Below are 22346 nucleotides of genomic sequence, written 5' to 3'. Positions count from 1 at the left end.
TGACCCAGCAATCCCACTCCTGGGCATACATCTGGAGGGAACTCTAATTCAAAAAGACACATGCACCCCAATATTCATAGCAGCACTATTTACTATAACCAACCTAAAACGTCCATCAAAAGATAACTGGATAAACAAGCTGTGGTATATTTATATAATGAAATACTACTCAGCCATATAAAAGAATAAAATAATGTCATTTGCAGCAACATGGATGGACTTGGAGATCATCAGTCTAAGTAAAGGAAGTCAGAATGAGAAAGAAAAATACCATATAATATCACTCATATGTGGAATCTAAAAAAAGAAAAAAGACACTGATGGACTCATCTTCAAGACAGAAAGAGACTTGCAGAGATAGTAAACAATCTTATGGTTTCTGGGGGAAAGGGGATGGGGAGGGACAAATTGAGAGTTTGAGATATGCAAACATTAACTACTATATATAAAAATAGATTAAAAAAACAAATTTCTTCTGTATAGCACAGGGAAATATACTCAATATCTTGTAGTAATCTATAATAAAAAATGTGAAATGAATATATTTGTGTATATGTATGACTGAAACATTATGCTGATCATGAGAAATTGACAAATTGTAACGGTATAATTTTAGAGAAGCTTAATTGACCAAAAAAAAAAAAGTCAAGGAGAAGAAAAAATATATATATATATGTATGTATATTCAGCTAGATTCCTAGTCTTATCACTTAATGTGTAAGGGGAATGATTTTTTTCCCTCAGCCACCTTCTGGCAGGTTGATGCATTGGGAGTCTCCCTGGGCCTCTCCATCACCTCTCAGTGTGGAGACTGTCCGCACTTCCTACTAGAACTTTGGTGTTCTTGTGGCTTTAGTTACTGTCTCTATGTTGGGATCCAAATCTGCATCTCTAGTCCCTAAGGCTTTTTTATATTCTTCTAACTGCCTGTCAGAAATTTTCAACTGGATGTTTTATAGGCACCTCTTCATGTCAAACTTTACTCTCCCCTGGGGCTTTAAGCATGACCTACAAACTTTTTGCAACCACGTTGGTGTATTTCTCTCTTGTCACCTTACTGTCCTACATAGATCTCTCCCACCCATTCTGGGCTGGTTTCCTAGCTTCTGAGCATCTCCTTCCTTCACCTTGGCCTGGCTACTCAGACATCAGCTTTCAGAGCCTGATCTCTGGGAAATGTTTTTGAACTCCTCTTTGACCTCCTTAAGACTGGGTCAAGTGCTTCAATGTACCCTGTGATACCTTTTTCCAGCATAGCTTTTGTCACTTCAAAATTGTATTATTGTTGCCTGTTTACTAGACATAAACTTCTTATTCACAACTTCCTAACACTTAGTCTGGGGCCTGGCACTTAGTAGGGATGTAATAAAAATTGGTTGGATAAGTGAGCAGTACTATGAAATGTCCTCAGTTCTAATTAGCTGTAATTAGTCTTCTACAACATTATTTTTAATGTCTTTGATGGTATTGGCATTTAATAGCATAAAGGTTCACCCAGTGTTTGGGCATTTTCCTTTCTTTTTTTGAGTACAGCACGAATGGGTTTTCATAGTTCAGTGTTCAGAAGAAGCCTCCCCTTTGCTTTCTCATGGGAGCCTCAGCTGAGCTTAACATGCCTGGGTGGTGTGTCTGATTAGGGTAACAGAACTGGAGCTGTTACCCAGCTCCGCTGTGTCCTGCTTTATTGCCCTATTCAGCTGCTTAAATGGCTCTTATGAGAACTTCATACAGGCTTCTAATTATTTTTTAACTTACCTGCCCTCAGACTCAATGGAGGTTAATTTAACAGTCTCATCCTCTCCCTACAGGGTGCTGTTAGCTAATAATATGTTTGAAAAGAATTCTCTAACCTAACAACCTCCCCATATCTGTTGAACTTTGTTACTGAGACATTTGTGGAGCTGGCTCTTATTTGTGATCTCCTCTTAGTATTTTGCTAATGCCATGGTAAGGAATTGGCCCTTGTGTACAGAATGAGGTACATTTCTTTTGGCGGTTTCTGACTGGCTGGCAGTATCTGGCACATAAAAAGCGGCTTTTACCCCCACTCCACACTTCTCTAGCCATTCCTTTCCTGGTTCTCTTGTTTCCTGAATATGTATTTCCCAGGTGCTCTTTTGGACCTTGTCTTCTCATCATCTTCATCTTAAAACAATTGCAAAGATTATTGACAAATTTTACTTCTTGGTTATCATCTCAGATTGCAGTTGCTTCTTGCATATCCCATAAACCTGAGAGTGAGGCTTGGATAACTCAGGTACCTTATACGTCAACTGATTGAGCAGGGCTCTTTCCCCTCCCTTCACTGAAGTTCTGAGTTGCTCCTGTATTTGGAGTTTTTGAAGACTGTCACTATCACTGCTGTCATCTGGGCTCTGAACCTGGCCAGATCATGCCAGTTTTATTTCCCATAACATCTCCTGAATATCTCTATGCTGCACACACTACCACCGTCGGTTCAGGAATGAATTTCCTCTGACCTGCTCACCACTCTTCCATCTGACCCCTTCCTCCAGTGCCTCGTGAAGGTGCACATTCACAGGGAGCCTCGGGTGCTTGTCTTTCTAGCTCTGCAATGCTAACCACCTGTTGCAAATTGCATGGCCCTTAACATTCCTACCAGTTCTGCCCCTCTTTATCAGGACCTGGCAGTGCCTTTTCATGTGAAATCTCTGATTGTAAAACTTCAGCACCAGATGAAGATCTTTTGAAACTTTCTTTCAAAATTGTTCCAAGTTTAAATAGACCCTTGGCTTTCAGCTATTATCTGCTGTTTAAAAATAGTGCAGTGTTTTTTGACTGGAGACTGTGGGCTCTTAAATACAGGTGCACCTCTAGAAAGATCCAAGAATCATTTGGAATTGTTGTGACCTTGTCGACAGTCTTAAGTGAGTAGGCCATGGGACCAAGGTTCACAATAACTTGCATGTGTGTGAGGTGGGAAGTAAATGTACACATGTGCCAGTAGCATGAGAAAGTATTATGAACAATACGCACGCGCGGGCATAATAAAAGGACACGTGCATACGCCCGAGAACGCGCTTCACCCGCTTGTACTGCAATAAACTGCTGTTTTGCTCCATGTCAGCTCCTCACGCATTATGTCAGCTCCTTGTGCATTTTTCCACTTGGGCAGCTCACCTCCTCGCACCCCTCTCCAGCCTCCCACGGCTGACAGACCTAAACCAGTATTTCTCAGATTATTTCTAAGGCTGTAGTTTTGCTCATGCTACTTCCGTGTACCCCAAAACTATTTGTATTCCCGCTGCTTTCAGAATGTTTACGTAAGTTCCAGATAGCCTGGCATTCTGGGTGCATTACATATTGGCTATGTTTCCAACCTCATAACCTGCCATTTTACACCATATTCCTGGTATACCTCCTGTCACAGCCAGATAGGTGTATCTGAGGCCCGCTGGTCTGGAGTGCCCTGTTCATTCCCTCTCCCAAACCCTTCATCCTCTACATCATAAACTCTTCAGTTCCAGCTCCATCATAAGCATTCTCTGGCATGCCCAGATGAAAATAATACCACACTTATCACCTCTAACACCTAAAACTTTGTACATTGGATGATAGTTTTCTTCTGTGCACTGCTCCTACTCACTGGATGTTCTCACGGCAGGAATTTATATCCCTACAGCACCCAGCACATAATAAGCACTTGCTATTCTATTGATGAAGAAATTGTCAGTTAATCAGTTTCCACCTGTGATCCACCTGTTTGTAAGTTGAGAGTACTGTGGATTCATTGGTTTAGCTCCACACTGTGAAAGTCTTCTTTGTGGAAAAACTTGTTCATAAAGGCGAAATTTCCCTTAGCTCACCATGATTCTGTTCCTCTAAACTTCTAACTCATTTTGAAGTTTACAGATAGGGCATGAGAGTCAAAGTGAGCCTGTGGACATATATATTTTTACTTGATAAGTTGTAGAAATTTACCGGTATATTGAGAAGATGATCCGACTAGGACTCAGAATACAGACCTAAATTTGAGTTCTACGTTTCCACCTAAGCTTAGATAAGTCATTTAAAATCTCTTGGTCTTAGTTTCCTCTATAAGGAAAAGGTTGCATAAGATAGTTTCAGGTATCAGTTTGGAATGAAAAAGCCTATATAAATGCTTTTGACCAGGAGGCTGCAAACTGTTTTCTTTAAAGGACCAGATAGTATTTTAGGCTTTGTTAGCAATAGAGTGTTGCAGCTCCTCGACTCTGCTATTTGTAGCTTGAAAGTGGCCATAAACAATATGTAAACTAGCATTTCACTATTTTATGAGAACATTACTATATAGTTTCATTTTTATGAAATTATAAAACAAGCAATACTTATCTGTGCTTAAAAAAAGCTCAAAATGATGTCTGCCTTTAGGATGGTGGGTGTGGGGATTGACTAGGCAGGGACATGAGAGAGATTTATAGGGTGATGGTAATGTTCTCTATCTTGATAGTGGCTTGGATCATATAGGTTGAACTCAAGTAATGGTACACTGGAGGTTTGTGTATTTCACTGAATATAATTTGCTTTCTCAATTTTAGTTAATATGCATGGAGTGTTTAGGGGTAAAGTGTATGGACATCTGCAACATGAAATGCATTAAAAACAGATGGTAAATAGATATAAGATAAATACAGTAGGCTACTGTAGAATCTAGGTGGGTTTATGGATGTTCACTTACATTTCTTCTAACCTTTCTATGTATTTGCAAACATTCCTAATTAAATGTTGCAGAAAAAAATAATAAAGGAATATATTGATATATTCCTCGTCTGCCTTCTACCAGTCAAGGATTCTTTCCTGCAGATAATGATTGCTTGTCAGTTTTCCTACCAGTGCTTTTCCAACACATTTATGTACGTCTGTCTGTATATGTCTGTATGTGTGTGTGTGTGTATATGGGTCTATGTGGAATATGTAGGAATCATTTTCTTTTCCAATTTTACATGAGTAATAGGAAGAATGTATGTTCTTGAACTTATTTTTTCCCACTTAATGTCTTGATTGTGTTTCCCTGTCTCTCTCTATATATATTATACATGTATATCTCCTTTGAATCATTGCAAAATATTTCACAGTGGAGGGATATATTTCCAAGATTATATACATATGTATTTCTTGGTGATATATATTTAGATTTTTCCATTTTTCTCTCACAAATTGCTGCAGTGCAATTTGTAAAAGAAAAAACTATTTCTCTAGGGTAGACACTGAGAAATGGAACCACCAGTTTGTAGTATATGTTTATTTTTATATTAATAGATTGTCCTCCTGTAAAGCTGTACCAGTAGTCCCTCCAGGAGAGATAAAATTACCTGTTTCTTTTGAACTTTCTGAGCATTGATTATCACTTGTTTTTTTTGTTTGTTTGTTTTTTGCTAATTTGATAGGATGCTGGTATCTGGTTGGGTTAATTTGCAGTGTCTGGTGACTGCAGCTGAGCATATTTTTATGCTTGCACCATTTCCATTTCTTTACAGTCATGTGCTCATCTTCTTGCTCTCTTTTGTCTTATATTTTCTTTATTTTAGAAATTGTACTTGTTTTAAATTAATATTTTCATTATGGACTTTTCCTAATCATTTATCCCCAAATATTTTGCATGATCTGCCATTCCTCACTATTTCAATTGCCAAATGTGTTGCATGTAAAACTCCATTTTATATGGATCCTTTCCTAGACACTGTTTTGTTTTGTTAATTTCTACCTCCGTTCTGTGCCAGTATCACACTGTAGTATGTAAGCTCTATGTAAGTGTTCGTAAAATAAAACAAATGTGTGAAGTTTGTGTGAGTACCGTCTCTCCAATTTTGGCTTCTATGTAGTATCAGCTTTATAAAAATCATTTAGGTAAATTTGTAGAAAAGGAAAATATATGTAGAAAAATAATGTATTCCTTCAAAATTGGGAGAACCAACTAAAGGCATTTGGACATTAGAGATAGAGCTCTATTTATTTTTTCGAAGAACTCCTGATTTGAAAATGTTAACCAGCTCTTACTTAGATGGTACCAGTAGGTCTTACTGGTTTCTCTTCTCGCCGTTGCTTTATATATTTTTCTTGTATCAGATTTTTTAAAAGAAAACTTTAAAAAATGAAAAATATACAATTACATTAAATTTCTGGAATTTAGTTTATGAGATTTGTCCTTTTTCTCATGTTAGACAGATAACATTTAAGAAAGTTTTCTCCCTCCAACCAGAAAAAAAAATATATATATATATATATATATATATATATATATATATATATATATATATATATATATATGCCTCTAGAGGGCAGCATTACTCATACAACAGATATGAGAAATAAAAAAAGAATTCCACGGTCCAAGAAGTTTAAGAAACAAAAGATAAACAAGCTATCACAAGTTTCTTTCTTGTAAGATGTCTCAGAATCTTTAACATATTATGGTGCATTATGAATCATCAATAGGCCACTATTATGGTACACAGTGTTTCTTCAAACTTAATCACAGAAACCTTTCTTCAAGGACCATCTCTAGTGACTACTCCTACAGAATCCATTTGGAAACACTCTAGTAGACAAATTCTCTAGTTGGCAAGTTTCAATTCCTTTTTTTATTCATAGACTTGCTCCTCGGATTTTTAAAACAGGTCTTTAGACATCCCCCTCTATTCACAGATCATGACTGAGAATGGAATAAGAATTTACCTTCATTTATTTTGGGGAAATCAGAAACATGGAGAACTTACTGCTTGGCTTGCTCAAAGGACAACAGCGAAAGAAAGAAAAGAAGACAAAAGAAAAAGCAGGAAATAAAGAGAGAGAGAGAGAAAGGCTGGTGCTATAACTAGTTGAGGGACCCCAGCTTTAAAAACCAAAGAGCGGTTGAGGTGTGCATAATAAAACATTTCCATATTTACCCAAACTCAGAATATTAAATACTTGAACTCCATTAACCTCTCCACAGTCCATGTCAGCTGACATTAAATTTCCTAATTTAAAGATCTGTTGTAAGCCTGATGAGATCTCTATAGATGAGATGTCCTTTAACTTGTGAGAGAGCGCTTAAACAAAATACTCCCCTCTTTTGTTGTCATTTGGTCTTTCACTGAAATGATGAAAGCAGTTTTAGAGTATAGACATGCCCCCACTCCCCAAGTACTCCTGCAGAATACTCGGAGAATAATGGGGGATGAGCCATGACTTCAAATGTAATACATGTGTCCAAATGTTTGATTCCTAAATAGCCTTTATCCATAAGCAGTGTTTGAAATGTTCTTTTTTCTTTTTAATTTTGCATGACTATGAGGCATGCCACAAAGACAATGCAAGTACAGGCATACCTTGGAAACACTGCAGGCTCAATTCCAGACTACCATTATGAAGCCAATGTCACAACAGAGCAAGTCACAGGAGTTTTGGGGTTTCCTAGTATATATAAAGGTATAGTTATAATATACTCTAGCCTGTTAAGTGCACAATAGCATTATGTCTAAAAAATATACATACCTTAAACAAAAAATACTTTATTGTTAAAAAATGCTAATCACCCACTGAGCTGACAGTGAGCTGTAATCTTTCTGCTGGTGGAGGGTCTTGCCTCCATGTTGGTGGCTGCTGACTGACCAGGGCGGTGGTTGCTGGAAGCTGGGGTGGCTGTGGTAATTTCTGAAAATTAAGCAGTGAAGTTTGCTGCATCAATTGGCTCTTGCTTTTACAAGTGATTTCTGTCTAATGTGAAATGCTGTTTGATAGCACTCTATCCACAGTAAAACTTTTCAAATCTGGACTCAATTCTCTCAAACCCTACTGCCATTTTATCAAGTTTATGTAATATTCTAAATTATTTTGGTCATTTCAACAATCTTCATAACATCTTCACCAGGAGTAGATTTCATCTCAAGAATCACTTTCTTTGTTCATCCATAAGGAGCAACTCTTCACCCATTCACATTTTATCCTGAGATTGCAGCTAATTCAGTCACATCTTCTTGCTCCACTGCTGATTCTCATTCTCTTGCTATTTCCACCACATCTGTAGTTCATTCCTCCACTGGAGGTTTAAACTCCTCAAAAAGTCATCCAAGAGGATTGGAATCAATGTCTTTCAAACTCTTGTTAATGGTGATTCTTTGACCTCTTCCCAGAAGTCACAAATGTTCTTAATGGCATCTAGAATGGGGAACGCTTTCCAGGTTTTCACTTTACTTGGCACAGATTCATCAGAGGAATCTCTACCTATGGCAGCTGTAGCCTTGCAAAATATATCTTAAATAATAAGACTTGAGCGTTGTAGTCACTCTTCCCATGGGCTGCAGAACATATGTTTTGTTAGCAGGCACATAACATTAATCTCCATCAGAGCTCTTGGGTGATCAGTTGCATTGCCAACGAGCAAAAATATTTTGAAAATAATCTTTTTTTTTTTTTCTGAGGTCTCAACTGTGAGCTTAAAGTATTCAATAAGCCATGTTGTCAATAGATGTGCTCTCATCTGGGCTTTGTTGTTCCATTCACAGAGCCCAGGAGAGCAGACTGAACATAATTCTTCAGGGCCTGATGGTTTTCACAATGGTAAATAAGTACTGGTTTCAACTTAAAGTCACCAACAATGTTAGACCCGAATGAAAGTCCTAGATGGCATCTTCCAATATAAGGCTGTTTCATCAACACTGAAAATCTGTCGTTTAGTGTAGACACCAAAATGAATTCTCTTATTGAGATCTTGAGGCAGACTTCCTGCATTTTCTCCATCAGCCTTTATTGTTTCCCCTTGTACTTTTGTGTTATGGAGATTGTGTCTTTCCTTAAACCTCATCAGCCAAACTCTGCTAGCTTCAGCCTTCTCTTCTGCAGCTTTCTTACCTCTCTCAGCCTTCAGGGAATTAAAGAGAACTAGGGCCTTGCTCTAGATTAGGTTTTGGATTAAGGGAATGCTGTGGCTGATTAGATTTTTTATCTAGAACAATAAAGCTTTCTCTGTATCAGCAGTTATCCTGTTTCACTTTCTTATTATTTGTGTATTCACTGGAGTAGCACTGTTAATTTCCTTCAAGAACTTTCCTTTGCTCACAATTTGGCTCATTTGCACAAGAGGCCTAGTTTTCAGCCTATCTTAGCTTTAGCATGTCTTCCTCACTGCACTTAATTGTCTCTAGTTTTTGATTTAAAGTGAGAGACATGCAACTCTTATTTTCACTTGAACACTGGGACCACTGTAGGGTTTTTAATTACCCTGATTACAATATTGTTCTGTATTAAGGAATAGGCAGGCCTGGAGAGAGATGGGGGAATGACCAGTTGGTGGAGCAGTGAGAACACACAGCATTTACCAATTGTTTGACATCTTAAATGGGTGTGGTTTTTGGCACCCTGAAACAATTGCAATAGTAACATCAAAGATTACTGATCACAGCTTACCACAACAAGTATAATAATAATGAAAATTTTTGAAATATTACAAGAATTACTAAAATGTAACACAGAGACATGATGTGAGCAAATGCTGTTGGGAAAGTGGCACCAACAGACTTACTTAACATAGTTGCCACAAGCCTTTAATTTGTTTAAAAAAATGCAATATCTGCAAAGCACAATAAAGAAAAGTGCAAAACTAAAACAAGGTGTCCCTGTAGCTTTAAGCAGTTCATTCCAGGTTTCTTGAGTCATACATAAGCCCTCTTTGTACTGCTCCTGTGACATTAATAATATCAAAAAAAAGAAAAAAATGCTAAAAAGGCTATACTCTTTGGTCTCAAGTCATCAAAATATTTTAACCAAGTATATAACCAACTCTCAAAGTTTAATTTCCAATACATTAACTATTGGCTGCATGTGATTAGTGAACACTTGAAATGGGACTACCATTACTGAGGAATTGAATTTTTATTTAATTATAATTAATTTTATCTAAATTTAAAAGCTGAGGCAATGTAAAATATCTATCTACAAAAGAAACATTTATTGTTTTCATCTAGTCAGCATCAACTAACTAATCAACTAAAATGACTTTTCTCTACACATCAGTGTAATAATAGAGCAAATCATTTATTGAATTTTTTGCAAAGTACACAAGTTACAGTGATCCCTATGTAAATCATAACTGATAACCAGAGATACTATTTGAATTTTAATTATTATTGAAATTTTTAATTTTAACGTATTTTGAATTAAGTTGTTTTCTTTAACTTTTTGGTCTGGGCAAAAGGGGATAGGGTATAACAAAACTTCTAAATTAAAACACAGGCATTCTACCCAAGCAGAATCAAGTGGAGATGCAGTGAAGATAGCGCTGCCACCGGCACAATGAAGTGAGACTAGGAGAAAACAATGCACCAACTTTAACATGAATAATAATCACAATTAGCTTTGGTAGAGCAAAATTTAAAAACTATTACTTACATAAAAATATTTTAAACAACATGTAGACAATATTAAGAGACATTTTTCAGGAAATACATAGTACATTTTCATAAGAAGTTTCCTAAGTCAAAAGAGAAGCAACAAAGTTATTCACCTGAGATCAGAATTAAATGTCCAACAAACATTTTTAAAAGATTTTTAAAGGATCTGAGCTTATTACTCTCGTGAGCTATAGAATGGCATGGATTCTTGCAAAAAGAAAGGGAGGGAGGGAGAGAGAGATGAAAGAAAGAAAGGAAGGATGGAAGGAAGGAAGGAAATAGGGAAGAAACCATATTTAAGTAGAGAGATGGTAAATAAATTATTTCAATTATAGATATTTTATTAGAAAGTTATGAGGAATATTAAAACAGATATTATAGAAAAAGTAGAAGGCCTTCAATTAAGCCACCAAACATCTGTCCATCATATGGAAAAGCTGTCTAACAGTATCAAAAATCAGTAGATTCAAAATATGAGAAATTACTTTTCTTTTAGCTTTAGGTAAGTCATGTGATACAAGAGACACTACCAAAGTACAACTTAAGACACATTTTGTTTGAAAGAACTTCCAAACTTAAGGAGAATTGTCAAATATGTACCTTAAAAAAATCAAAATTGTAGCATGGATTATTTTTCACCTTTTAAACAGCCAAAGAATTTCAGCTATATATTAAAATAATAGTCTCCATCTCAATAGACAGCTCCAGCCATGTTAGGTTAAAAACCTACACTTATTGGACTTTTAAAAGACGAAACTGATATTCCTCTTATTGCTCTGCTCCACTGTATGATATACATAGAGTAGACTTGTGAGGGGGCTAGTATAGCTCAGCGATAGAGTGTGTGTCTGGCATGCACAAGGTCCTGGGTTCAACCCCCAGTGCCATCATCAAAACAAACAAACATACAAACAAACCTAATTATCTCCCCCTCAAAAAAAAGAATGAAAAATGTTTGTGCTCAGCATTCTAAAGCTATGAAAAGTAGCATGTATTAAGTTGTTAAAACTGATGTGTGTACCTGAAAATAATCAGAATCCTAGCCAGCTTACAAAACTACTGAAAAAATAGAAAACAATACATTTAAATATCTTGTGTTCCTTGCTCAATGGTTGAGTAGAGGAAGAATTTCACAAAGATTTACTGTATTATTAACGCTGATCAAGAAAGTATTTTTTCAATATTCAATAATCAAAGACAAAAATGGCAGTGCTCATGTTTTCTCACTTTTATCTCAGTACAGGTAGACAAGCATGGCCTGAAGTACCAAAGAAAGAGAAATTGTACCTATGACCTAGTTACACAGGTACAGACATTTATGTTGAGATTGAAAGCTTTCATAATTGTGGGAGCCCATGATTGGGTTAACAAATTGTAACAGATCCCAGCCGCTTATCTCCTTAAAGAAGATGTGCCTAGTAACTGCCTTGAGGTTTTAGCAATGACCCAAGTCCCTGGCTATAAACGCTGGGTGTGCCTGCTGTTAGTCTTCTATCCCCAAAACAGCCTTGGGCTGGAATGATAAAGAGCTGCAGACTCAGAGGTGAGAAGGCTGGGTAGCCAATGACGGGAAAGATCCCCTGAGGGGGGCAACCTAAGACAGGCATAGCCACCTGAGTCCAAGTTGTTAGGCAGCTGATTCTCAGATGTTCCACCCTGATAAGCTGAAAGGCTCAACACCCACGAACATGATTCACCAAAAAGGGTCTTCTGACCTTGAGCCAAAGACCAACAGTAAACAAAGCCTTTGTACTCAGTGTGATCCCACCCTATCCTTCACTAAATTCCTGCATTCCTCCTTTGACTGTACTCAATAAATGTGGGAGATTTGAGAGGCTCAAGGCTCCCAACTCCCTCTCGCTCTCTCGACTTTTCCACAGAGTCTTGAGTAATTTATCCCGTTTCGGTGGGACTTCTGCTGGCCAGAACCCACAACTGGTGACGAACCTACAATAATATGATTTGATAATAAAGATTTTACACTGTTCCCTAACATGAATCAATATGCAGAATATTTTATTTACAATGCAGAGTGTTGTAAAAATTGGCTGCAAAAATAATCAGAAATAGTTGAACACTTTGTTGTTTTGATCGAGTTTAAAGTTGTTGTTCAACTTATGCCATATTCTTAGGAAATGATGTTAATAACACTGTTGACACAAGAATTAGTGAATTTGCTTAATTTAAGTAGCACAGATTTGAAACTTAAATTTTTGCTTCAAATTCTAAAAAAGCATGAACAAGTTTTATCATAATAAATAAAAATACTCAAAAGAAAAATTTTTGGCACTTAATTCAGATATTGAAAAGTATAAGTTTCTTTGGAACAACTTAGTCATGTGAATCTACATTTTCAACCATAAATTGTTTGAAGTCCCAACTAAGATCAAGCATTTTGATGAAAATTTGTTGATCCAATCAAGATGTAAAAGATCTACTAGGTTTCAAGGAATTGGTTTAAAACAGTAAAATAGATAATTTAAAAAATATATATATAAAAATTATTTAATAAATATAAAGTGAACACATAGTTACAAAAACTTGAAAAAGTATTAAAAAAATGTAAAATATCTCAATCCTGTTATATTGTTTAAATGTTAGAATGATAATATCCTGGATATGTCAGATTAAATAAAATACATTAAAATTATATCTAGCCCTTTTTAACTCTTTTAAATGAGGCTACTAGAAATGTTTAAATAACATATGTGGCTCAAATTATATTTCTAACACACAGTGCTATTCTAGGCAAGAGTAACTAAAGATAAACATAATTAAGTTCTTGCAAGAGGAGCACATGCTTTAGAACATCGCTATCAACTACTAAAAATTTACCCTGGAAGTTCACATTACAATAGCCCATCTCACTATCTGCACAACACACAGTGAAAAAGTCTCAGCATCAGAATATAAATTTGCCCAAGAAAGATTCCGTATTTGCAGATGGATGGGTAAAACCATACAGAAGGAGGCAAACTTCAGTAGTATAATGGCTTAAAGTGTCTTTCATAACAAACTAAAACACAAAAGACCCATACTCTAGGAAACTAGTTGCAGAATATAACAGAAATGAATTATACAAACATAACAAGAGTAATAAAATTAGGTGCTTAAAGTAAAGATACAAACTATACAACAGCAAAAAAAAAAACTATAATATCTAAATTTTACAACTTTGCTGCAACAGGGATAAGCGTCTCATATACTATACTAACAACATCATAAGGGTGGACTCACATGAATAAATAGAATGGCAAAGCAAAAGTGTAGTACTTTTAAAGTAAACGAATGGAGTTGCAAGTTGTTAGAGAACAGAAACAAGTCTTGTGCATTTTCATGCTTCCCTCAGAAGCCCAGGAGTGTACATACCACATAATACTAAAGTTACTTCTTTATAATTTACTAAGTGCAATATTTTAAATGTTTAAAGTTATTCATAATTTTAGTCTTATCAAGAACAAAAAGTTAAAATAGCACTTAAAGTGCCTAAAGAAGATTTTTAAAAGTATATAAAACAGCATGGGGAATGTATACTCAAAACAACATAGTACATAAGAATAGACATATACACCAATGAAACAGAACTGAAAGTCCAGACATTAAGCCATAAATCTATTTTCAAGTGATTTTGATTAGGGTGCCAAGTTCATTCAATGGAGAAAGAAAGGTCTCCTCAACCAATTGTGCTGGAGCAACTGGATTTCCACACATAAAAGAATGAAGTTGACCCCTGCCTCACACCATATACAAAAGTTAACTCAACATGGATCAACAATCTACATATAAAAGCTAAAATCACAAAACTGTTATGCAAAAACACAGGGGAAAACCTTCATGATCGTGGATTGCCATGATCATGGCAGTAAGCTCTTAGACACCAAAGTACAAGCAACAAAAGAAAAAGTAGATAAATTGGACTTCATCAAATGTAAAACTTTAAAATAAATAAATAAATAAACCTTTTGTACATCAAGATATTATCAATAAAGTAAAAAGATAACCTACCTAATGGGTGAAAATATTTGTAAGCCATATATCTGATAAGGGTTTAATATCTAAAATATATAAAGAATTTTATAACACAACAACAAAAAGACAGACAAGTTAATTTTAAAATGGGCAATGGTCTGGAATAGACATTTCTTCAAAGGAGACATGTAAGTGACCAGAAAGCATATGAAAAAATGCTTAACATCATCAGCCATTAGAGAAATGCAAATGCAAATCACACTGAGACGCCACTTTGCCATAATTATGTTAAGATTTTAATACTTTTTTTAAAACAAAATATAAGCACTGGCAAGGATATGAAGAAACTGTAGCTTATTTGGTGGTAATAAAAACAATACATACACTGTGGAAAATAGTTTGGTATTTTCTAAAAAAGATAAAAACAGAATTACCATGACCCTCAAATTCCATTCCTAGATATATACACAAGATTTGAAAAAAGTCTCTAAAACACATTTATACACCAACATTCATCGCAAGCCTTATTCACAACAGCCAAAAAGTGAAAATAACCCGTGTGCATTAACAAATGAATGGATAAACAAAATATGATGTATACATACAATGGACTATTATTCAACTATGAAAAGGAATGACGTTCTGACACACATTCTACAACATGGATGGACCTGGAAAACATGATGTTAAGTGAAATAAGCAAGGCAACAGGGACAAATATTGTATGAGTCTCCACTTGTATGAAATACCTAAAATGAACAAATTCATAGAGACAGAAAGGAAATTTGAGGCTACCAGATTCAAGGGGAGGAGAGAACAGAGAGTTAATCTTCAAAATAACTCACTACCCCTACAAACTAGGTAAAAACAGATAATGTAAAACAGCAAATGGATAAACTGGCACTCTGTACCTCCACCAGTAATTGGAAACAATTTACAGGAAATGGACACAGCAATGTTTCTCCTGCATCAGGATCACCTGAGGGCATGTTAACCCACACTACCTCCTCTGGGTATTGCCCGAGAAGGCTACGCTTCTAACTAGTTCCCACAGGAGGCTGGCACTACTAGTGGTAGGGGACCACACTTTGAGAACCACTAGTAAGGATAATTTACAGATAAATTAATGAAGAGTATGAATGAAATCTGTGGTGCCAAAACAACTCAGTCTAAGAACATGGGGTTCTAATGCCTCCCTTAGTTTTAAGTTCAAGTGTCTAGGAACTAATGACTTGTAAATAATGCTTCATAATTTCTCTTTTCCACCATTCTAGAGACTGCAAATTAGAAGTTACAGTTTGTGACAGGGAACTAATTTATACTGTATATTAAGAGCAAAGTTGTGTTTTAGATGATAAATAAGGAGAAAAGGCTGAAATCTTTTGTAGATAGTGTAAAGCCTAATCAAAATTGTACTCTGGATAGATGGCCAACCCACCTTCTTGGAAGTGAGCCAAGAAAGAACTTAAAGCAAAGTCAAGAATTTTCTTAAGAAAAAAAAAGAGACCGCTATACTAAAAATATGGAGAATATAAATATTTCTATACTATAAGCACTGGAAGAAAGCTCTTGGAAAAGTTTTCAAAACTGTTATTATCAAATACTCAATGAAACCAAAGAAAATCTTCAACCATGTTTCCATGAAATAACATATTTGGCACAGTGGAACCTGTGCAGAAATCCTCCCACTTTAATTAGTGCAAGATGAATCTGCTGGGAACTAAACAGAATATATTACAAAGGGAATTACTGGATATAAACTAACTTCTGTACAGCAGTTACATGCCCACATCCTCCAAAGTGGCTTTATATTGGAAAGAGTTTTAAAAGATGGTGAGATACAAGTATAAGGGAAAGAGCATGGAAGAATTCCAATCTTCAATAAAGACAGCTAATCTTCCTTGGTGAAATGGCTAATTCCAGGGCTAGAGCAGAGAATGCACAAGATGAGCCTGGGACATCCTCTGGTACTAGAAAGCCAGTCAATCCTCAAAAAGTGATGGGCCAGAAGCCTTCTTGAAGGGGTTCCCTAGGGCCAAACTATAATAATTATAGCACAAAAACAATGATGGTAATGGATTGAATCCATAGAATAAGAATCTGTAAGTACATTTGATATAAGTAAAATAAAAATCCTCAAGGCTATTCTGATATAGATTTAAAAATTGAACACATACCTAAGAAAGGAGTTTTTCTTTTTTTCTTTTTTTTTGATTGAATGTAGATTTATTCAGAGAGATACATTGAAAGGCAAGAGAAAGGCCATGAGGTGTGGGGGTTGGGTGCTCAGATTAAAAGTAGGTACACACTCCATAGATAGAATACGGGCTGTCTCCAAAGAGGGAGAGAGGGGTGGCTGTGAAGGCACTGTGTTGCTGGTTTTTATGGGCTTGGTGGTGAAATCTTTTCTTTATAGGAGATCCAGCTAATAAATGCAGAAGGAATGATGGAAACAGAAAGTCACCATTTGGCAAACAGCATAGTAGTAATATCATTTCAGGTAAGAATCATCAATGAAAATAAAAATTAGACAGTATGATGAAAAATAAGATAATTACCTGGTCACAAAGTGTTTTCCTACAGAACACTTATTAATTACAAAGGAAAAGCACAACTACAGCAGACAAGCCCGATTGTATCACCTAAACCAAGTGAACAAATTAGCATCACTGGTAATTGTACAAATCAGTAGCACGTGCCTCCTAGTAAGCTTAGTAACATCACTTGCATAGTTCTCTTAACCAAAAATGTTTAACATTCATTGAATCATGGGGAAACCACACAAATCCAAATTGTGGGGCATTCTACAAAATTACTGACCAGTACTCTTCAAATTATAAGAGTCATGAGAGACAAAGAAAGATTTTGGAATTGTTTCATATTAAAGAAAACTAAGAGGGGACATGACAACTAAAACGCAACTGCATCAGATCCCGGACAGAGGGAGGACATTACTGAGACAAAACCGGTGAAAACTGAATACAGCCTGGAGACTAGGTAACAGTACTATATCAGTGTTAGTTTCCTGATTTTGATAACTACACTGTCACTGTGTAAGCTGTTAACATTTGGGGAACCTCGATGAAGACTACATGGGAAATCTTTGTAATATTTGGTAGTTTTTTCCTGAGTTTGACCAAAAAAAAAGTAAAACCACCAAAAAAAAAAAAGCTAATAAATCAGAATAAACTCTTGCTTTTATATCATATCAAGTTATTTCTGTACCTGTGAAGAAACTATTAATGTTGACCCAGACTTTCATTGGGATAATAAAAAAAAATGACATGTGCTAGAGCAGATATTCAAGTTAAGCAACTTAAACTACTATTGCTTCTTGCTAAAGGAATGAGAAGATAAAGAGAAGCCAAGAAAATCAGAAATAATCTTCTATAATTCCTGCCATTTTTATAATAGTTTTAAACTGGCTGCAGTGTTACCCCCTTAATGACAGTTGAAGATGCTTTGTGAGTCAGTAACTATACACAATTGTAGCACAATGGCATCACAGTGGAGTAGGGGACCAGAAAAGCACGGGGCTCTCTCACCAATGGGTTGTCTTGTCCAAAACAAATACTAATGGCACCCTGACTGACACACACCCCTAAAGGAAGGTGGAGAATTTGATCGTGGGCAACAGTGAATAGCGCGTTTGTTACCACTGTCCCAGGTCAGTCTGAGAGGCCCAGATCTGCAGAATCTCCTGATCAGGAAGGGCCAAGGGCTTGCCATCAGTCACACACCCCTGCAGGCAATCAGCTGTGACTTTAAACTGAGCTCTCCTGTGCTCCTTGAAGTACGAGGAGGGAAAACATAAAGCAGAAGACTTTCCTAGCTACAGCAGGTAAGACACTTTCGGCACCCATGAGTGTGTAGCATGTACACCAAGATACTCACTGCAGCATTTTTTATACTGAAAAGCACTGGAAACAAGTTAAACATCCAGTAGGTAAATTATAACATACCTCCACTGTGCCAGGAGAGCTGGGGTAGGTTTAACAGCTGTCTTGTTAGTAAACACTAAGTCACAGGCTGCAGCTGTGTTGAATTTCTATCAGAAAAAAAAAATTTCATCTCTAAAGGACTCACCTTTCAGATAAGGTTGTATGAGTACATCTTCAGCGCTCAGTTCCTGGAGGTACAGCTCCTGAGTCACAGGGCATCTACACCTTACTTCAACAGATAATCCAAAAAAGGCTGCATAAATGTACAACTCCTAGCAATGGGGAGAGAGGAGTGAAAGAGCACAGAGTAGGACAGGTCCCTCCTGTCACAGGTCACGCCCAGTAAGGGTGAGAGCAGAACTACAGCTTTTGTAACTAAAGCACATCAGGAAAGCTGTGAGCCTGCCCCAAGATGGCGTTAAGGAGCAATTACAGAAAATACAAAACTGTGGGAGCACAAGCTTGGGTTAACAAACTTTGATATTGTAATGATTGTTTAACAAAATCATATTCTCACCTTTATGTAAACACATAAGAAATGTATAATCAAAACCCCTGCTTTCTATATTTGTCATTATACTGCTCCTTCAAAGCAAGATGTCCAAAAGCACGAAAGACTGAACTCTCAGTACCAGTCACCGCCGTAACTGAGGGACTTCGCTCAGCTGCCTTGAAGCTGCTGTGCTAGCAGGGACCTGCTGCGAACTGTCTCCTCGCCGTGGAAAGCAGAGACATAGACATGCTTTGCTCACTTTGCTTAGTTCAAGGTCATAGACTCAGGGCTGCTTCTGCTTATGGAAAACCATAGCTCATCCCTCGCCCTAACCGGCAGGACGTGCTTGGCTTACCAGGCGCAGGTGGATAGTGTAGGTCACTCCTGCTCACAGAAAACTGACTTAGCCCTCAGCTGGGGGCAGCTGGGCTGCTACACGTGCTTAGATGATTTCTGATCATAGTATGGAGACTCTGTGGTGGCCTGGGGTTTCATTATCAATTATTCAGAAAACTGTAACCTTGCTCATGATTGTTTGAGGCGTAAAATAACCATTTGTATTATCAATATTGTAACCCTCTAAGTATAAATTAAGATTATAATGTTTTTGTTTTTCATGATCTGAAACTGCTGACCCGCATCCCTGCACATACCACATGCCCCTTACTCATTCCTATGATGTATTTCACTTTGATTTTTTTTTGAATATTCGCAATAAATATAAGAGCTTTGGAGCAGCTTGGGAGTCGGTCTCTGGCTCCCTCTCACTCCCTTGACCTGATAAAGTCTTGAGAAAATTCATTCTCCCATGGTGGAACTTTTGCTGGACAAAACCCATGACAAACAGAACTCACACAAAAATATAGTGATCAAGAAAAAAATGAAATTTTCATGGCTGTACTCACTCAGTTTAGTCTATTTAGTAAGAAGGCTAACCTCACAAAGTCCTTTTTTATTATCTTTTGTTTAATTTGTAAATTATTTTTTATGTAAAGACTGAAGCAAAGAACAGGTGTTGTTGTTGTTGTTGTCTTGTCAAATGACTAGAAATTTGTTGCAACGTAAGTCACCAAAGCATGGGGAAGGGTACAGCTCAAGTAGTAGAGTGCAACCCCCAGTACCGCCTCTAAAAATGAAGAAACCTAGTTACCTTTCCCACCAAAATAAAAAATACTTATGTAAACCAATAATAAATAAATAAATTTTTAAAAAATCCTCAGATCATCCATCTTTTCCCTCACCAATCTGAAATGCTGCCTGCGATAAATACCTATGTATATTGGGGTCTCTTTTTCAGTACTTTACTCAATTCATCATAAAGTGTTGTTGTTGTTGTTGTTGTTTTGACAGGAAAGTAGGATTTATTGGTGGTTTTGTGGAAGGAGGGGACAGCACCAAGGCTCTCATGAGTGCAGGGCCTGCCATTTGTCCAGGGGGCACGATTTGGGATGTAGTTGACCCCACAGCCATCTGGGATGAGCCACCTTTCTGCCACCATGTTTTCAAATTCATTTGTGTTAAACTTGGTAAATCCCTTCTTTGAGATGTGGATCTTCTGGTGACCAGGGAACTTCAACTTGGCCCTGTGCACGGCCTCAATCACATGCTCCTTGTTCTGCAGCTTGGTGCGAATGGACGTGATGACTTGGCCAATGTGGATCCTGGCCACCGTGCCCTGGGGCTTTCCAAAGGCACACCGCATACCTGTCTGGAGCCTTCAGAGGAAAGCTGCTCATATTCATCTGACACCATTTGGCCACAGAGTGGAAACCGATCCACTTTTGCCTTCTTCCGCCCCAGGTCAAAGATGCGGGTCTTAGCATCAGGGACACCTTGGCAGAAGCATGGCTTTGGGTGTGGCTTGTTCTTACAGTACTGGTAACACCAGGCGGGGTGGCAGCCCATGGTGACACCAGGATCTTCAGTAGCACGCAGAAGGGAAAGAGCTAAAGTGTTTTATTTACTATCATTTCATGATACTTTTTTTTATATCAGAAATAGTCCTTTTGTAGATTGAAAAGCACACCTAGAGGCTTCAGAATGCAAAGCTTCTTAAAGGACTAATCCAGAAAATAAAGTCTGGAATTCTATTATTTCTGTTGAAAAAGAATTTGGCATGACTTCTCTCCCCTTTTTTTCATCAAATGCAACATGGATACAGCAGGGAGGCCATGAACTTGGAACACCTAGATTAGCATCGGGACACTGCGCTGGTTGCATGATCCTGGGCAATTACTTAAATTTTCTGATCTTCCATTGTTTTCACCTATAAACAAAGTCCAAACATCTGCACATTGTTTCCTTTTTCCCATTTATATCCCCTTATCTCTTTTTTCTAAGTAGAGGTAATCACATTTCAAGTGGATACACATTTTAAAGAAATTATCCTTCAAGAAAAAAAAAAATGAGAATGTCCTCAATCTACTGTTATGAAAATATTTCTAAGATATACTGTGATTTTTTTGTCTATATACTATGTTCTATTTTTCCATATAATGGGAGAAAAATGCCACTATACATTTATATCTGTATGTGTATATGCAGAAAATACTCGGGAAATAATTTTTAAGTTTATGTAAAAATATTTCCTTTTTAACAATTTCAGACATGTCAAAAGGAGAAAAAGACTGACTCTATCTGGATTTTTAAAAAAACAGAAAAACTGAGGCCCCAGAAAAATAATAACCGTGCTAACCAGAAAATGAATGATTTGAATGAGTTCCACCTATCAAAGGCTGACTCAAATAAGGTGCTTTTTCACATTGTATGAAAATGAATATCTCTATTTGACATTATGGTCAAATCCAGAAAAGTTTTTTGTTTTTCTATAATGTTTCACTTTACTCTGTTCTAATTCTCCAGACTATCTATCTACCTTCAATCTACTCTTTGGTTTGTAAATAAAGTCTTCATCCTTAAAAATTTAGATCGTTTTAAAGTGAATTAAATTGATGAAATTATATATATTGTTTACATAATCTAAATTCATATGTAGCACATATTTTAGAAATAATAAATTACAACACAATGGAAAAGAAGGGTGGAAACGAAAGTAGCAAAGGCTTTTAATGCAAACTAGGCATCTTCTATTTTGTTGTACAAGCAATAAGGAGCCACTGAAAGTTTTGACAAGAATGGGAGATAATATGAAGAATGTAATGTTTTTGAAGAATGAATGTAATCACAAAAACTAGGAGATTATTCATAATAGCCAAAAATTAGAGAAAACCAAAATGACCATCAACTGAAGAATGAATAAACAAAATGTGGTATCACCATACAATGGAATATTATTCAAACCTAAAAGAATGAAGTACTGATACATGGTACAACGTAGCAGAACATTGAACATTATGCTAAGTGGAAAATGCCAAATATAAAAGGCCATATATCACATGATTCCACTTACATGAAATGTCCAAAATAGGCAAATCCATAGAAATAGGAAGTAGATTTGCGGTTGCCAGGGAACTGGGAAGAGGGGAGATGGGAAGGAACTGTTAATGGGATTGGGGTTTCTTCCTGAGGTGATGAGAATGATAAAGCATTCAATAGTAGTGATGGGTGCAAAAC

The 22346-nt window shown here is 36.7% G+C and overlaps 1 pseudogene; it reads right to left on the bottom strand.

The window, feature by feature from the left end:
- Nucleotides 1–20176: 20176 nt before the first annotated feature.
- On the bottom strand, nt 20177–20678 carry LOC140694462 (large ribosomal subunit protein uL16-like; annotated as a pseudogene).
- Between the last annotated feature and the right edge of the window lie 1668 nt (nt 20679–22346).

The sequence above is a fragment of the Vicugna pacos genome, unplaced genomic scaffold (assembly GCF_048564905.1).
Source record: "Vicugna pacos unplaced genomic scaffold, VicPac4 scaffold_21, whole genome shotgun sequence".
Classification (NCBI taxonomy): Eukaryota; Metazoa; Chordata; class Mammalia; order Artiodactyla; family Camelidae; genus Vicugna; species Vicugna pacos.
This window is presented reverse-complemented; position numbering and strand designations above follow the sequence as displayed.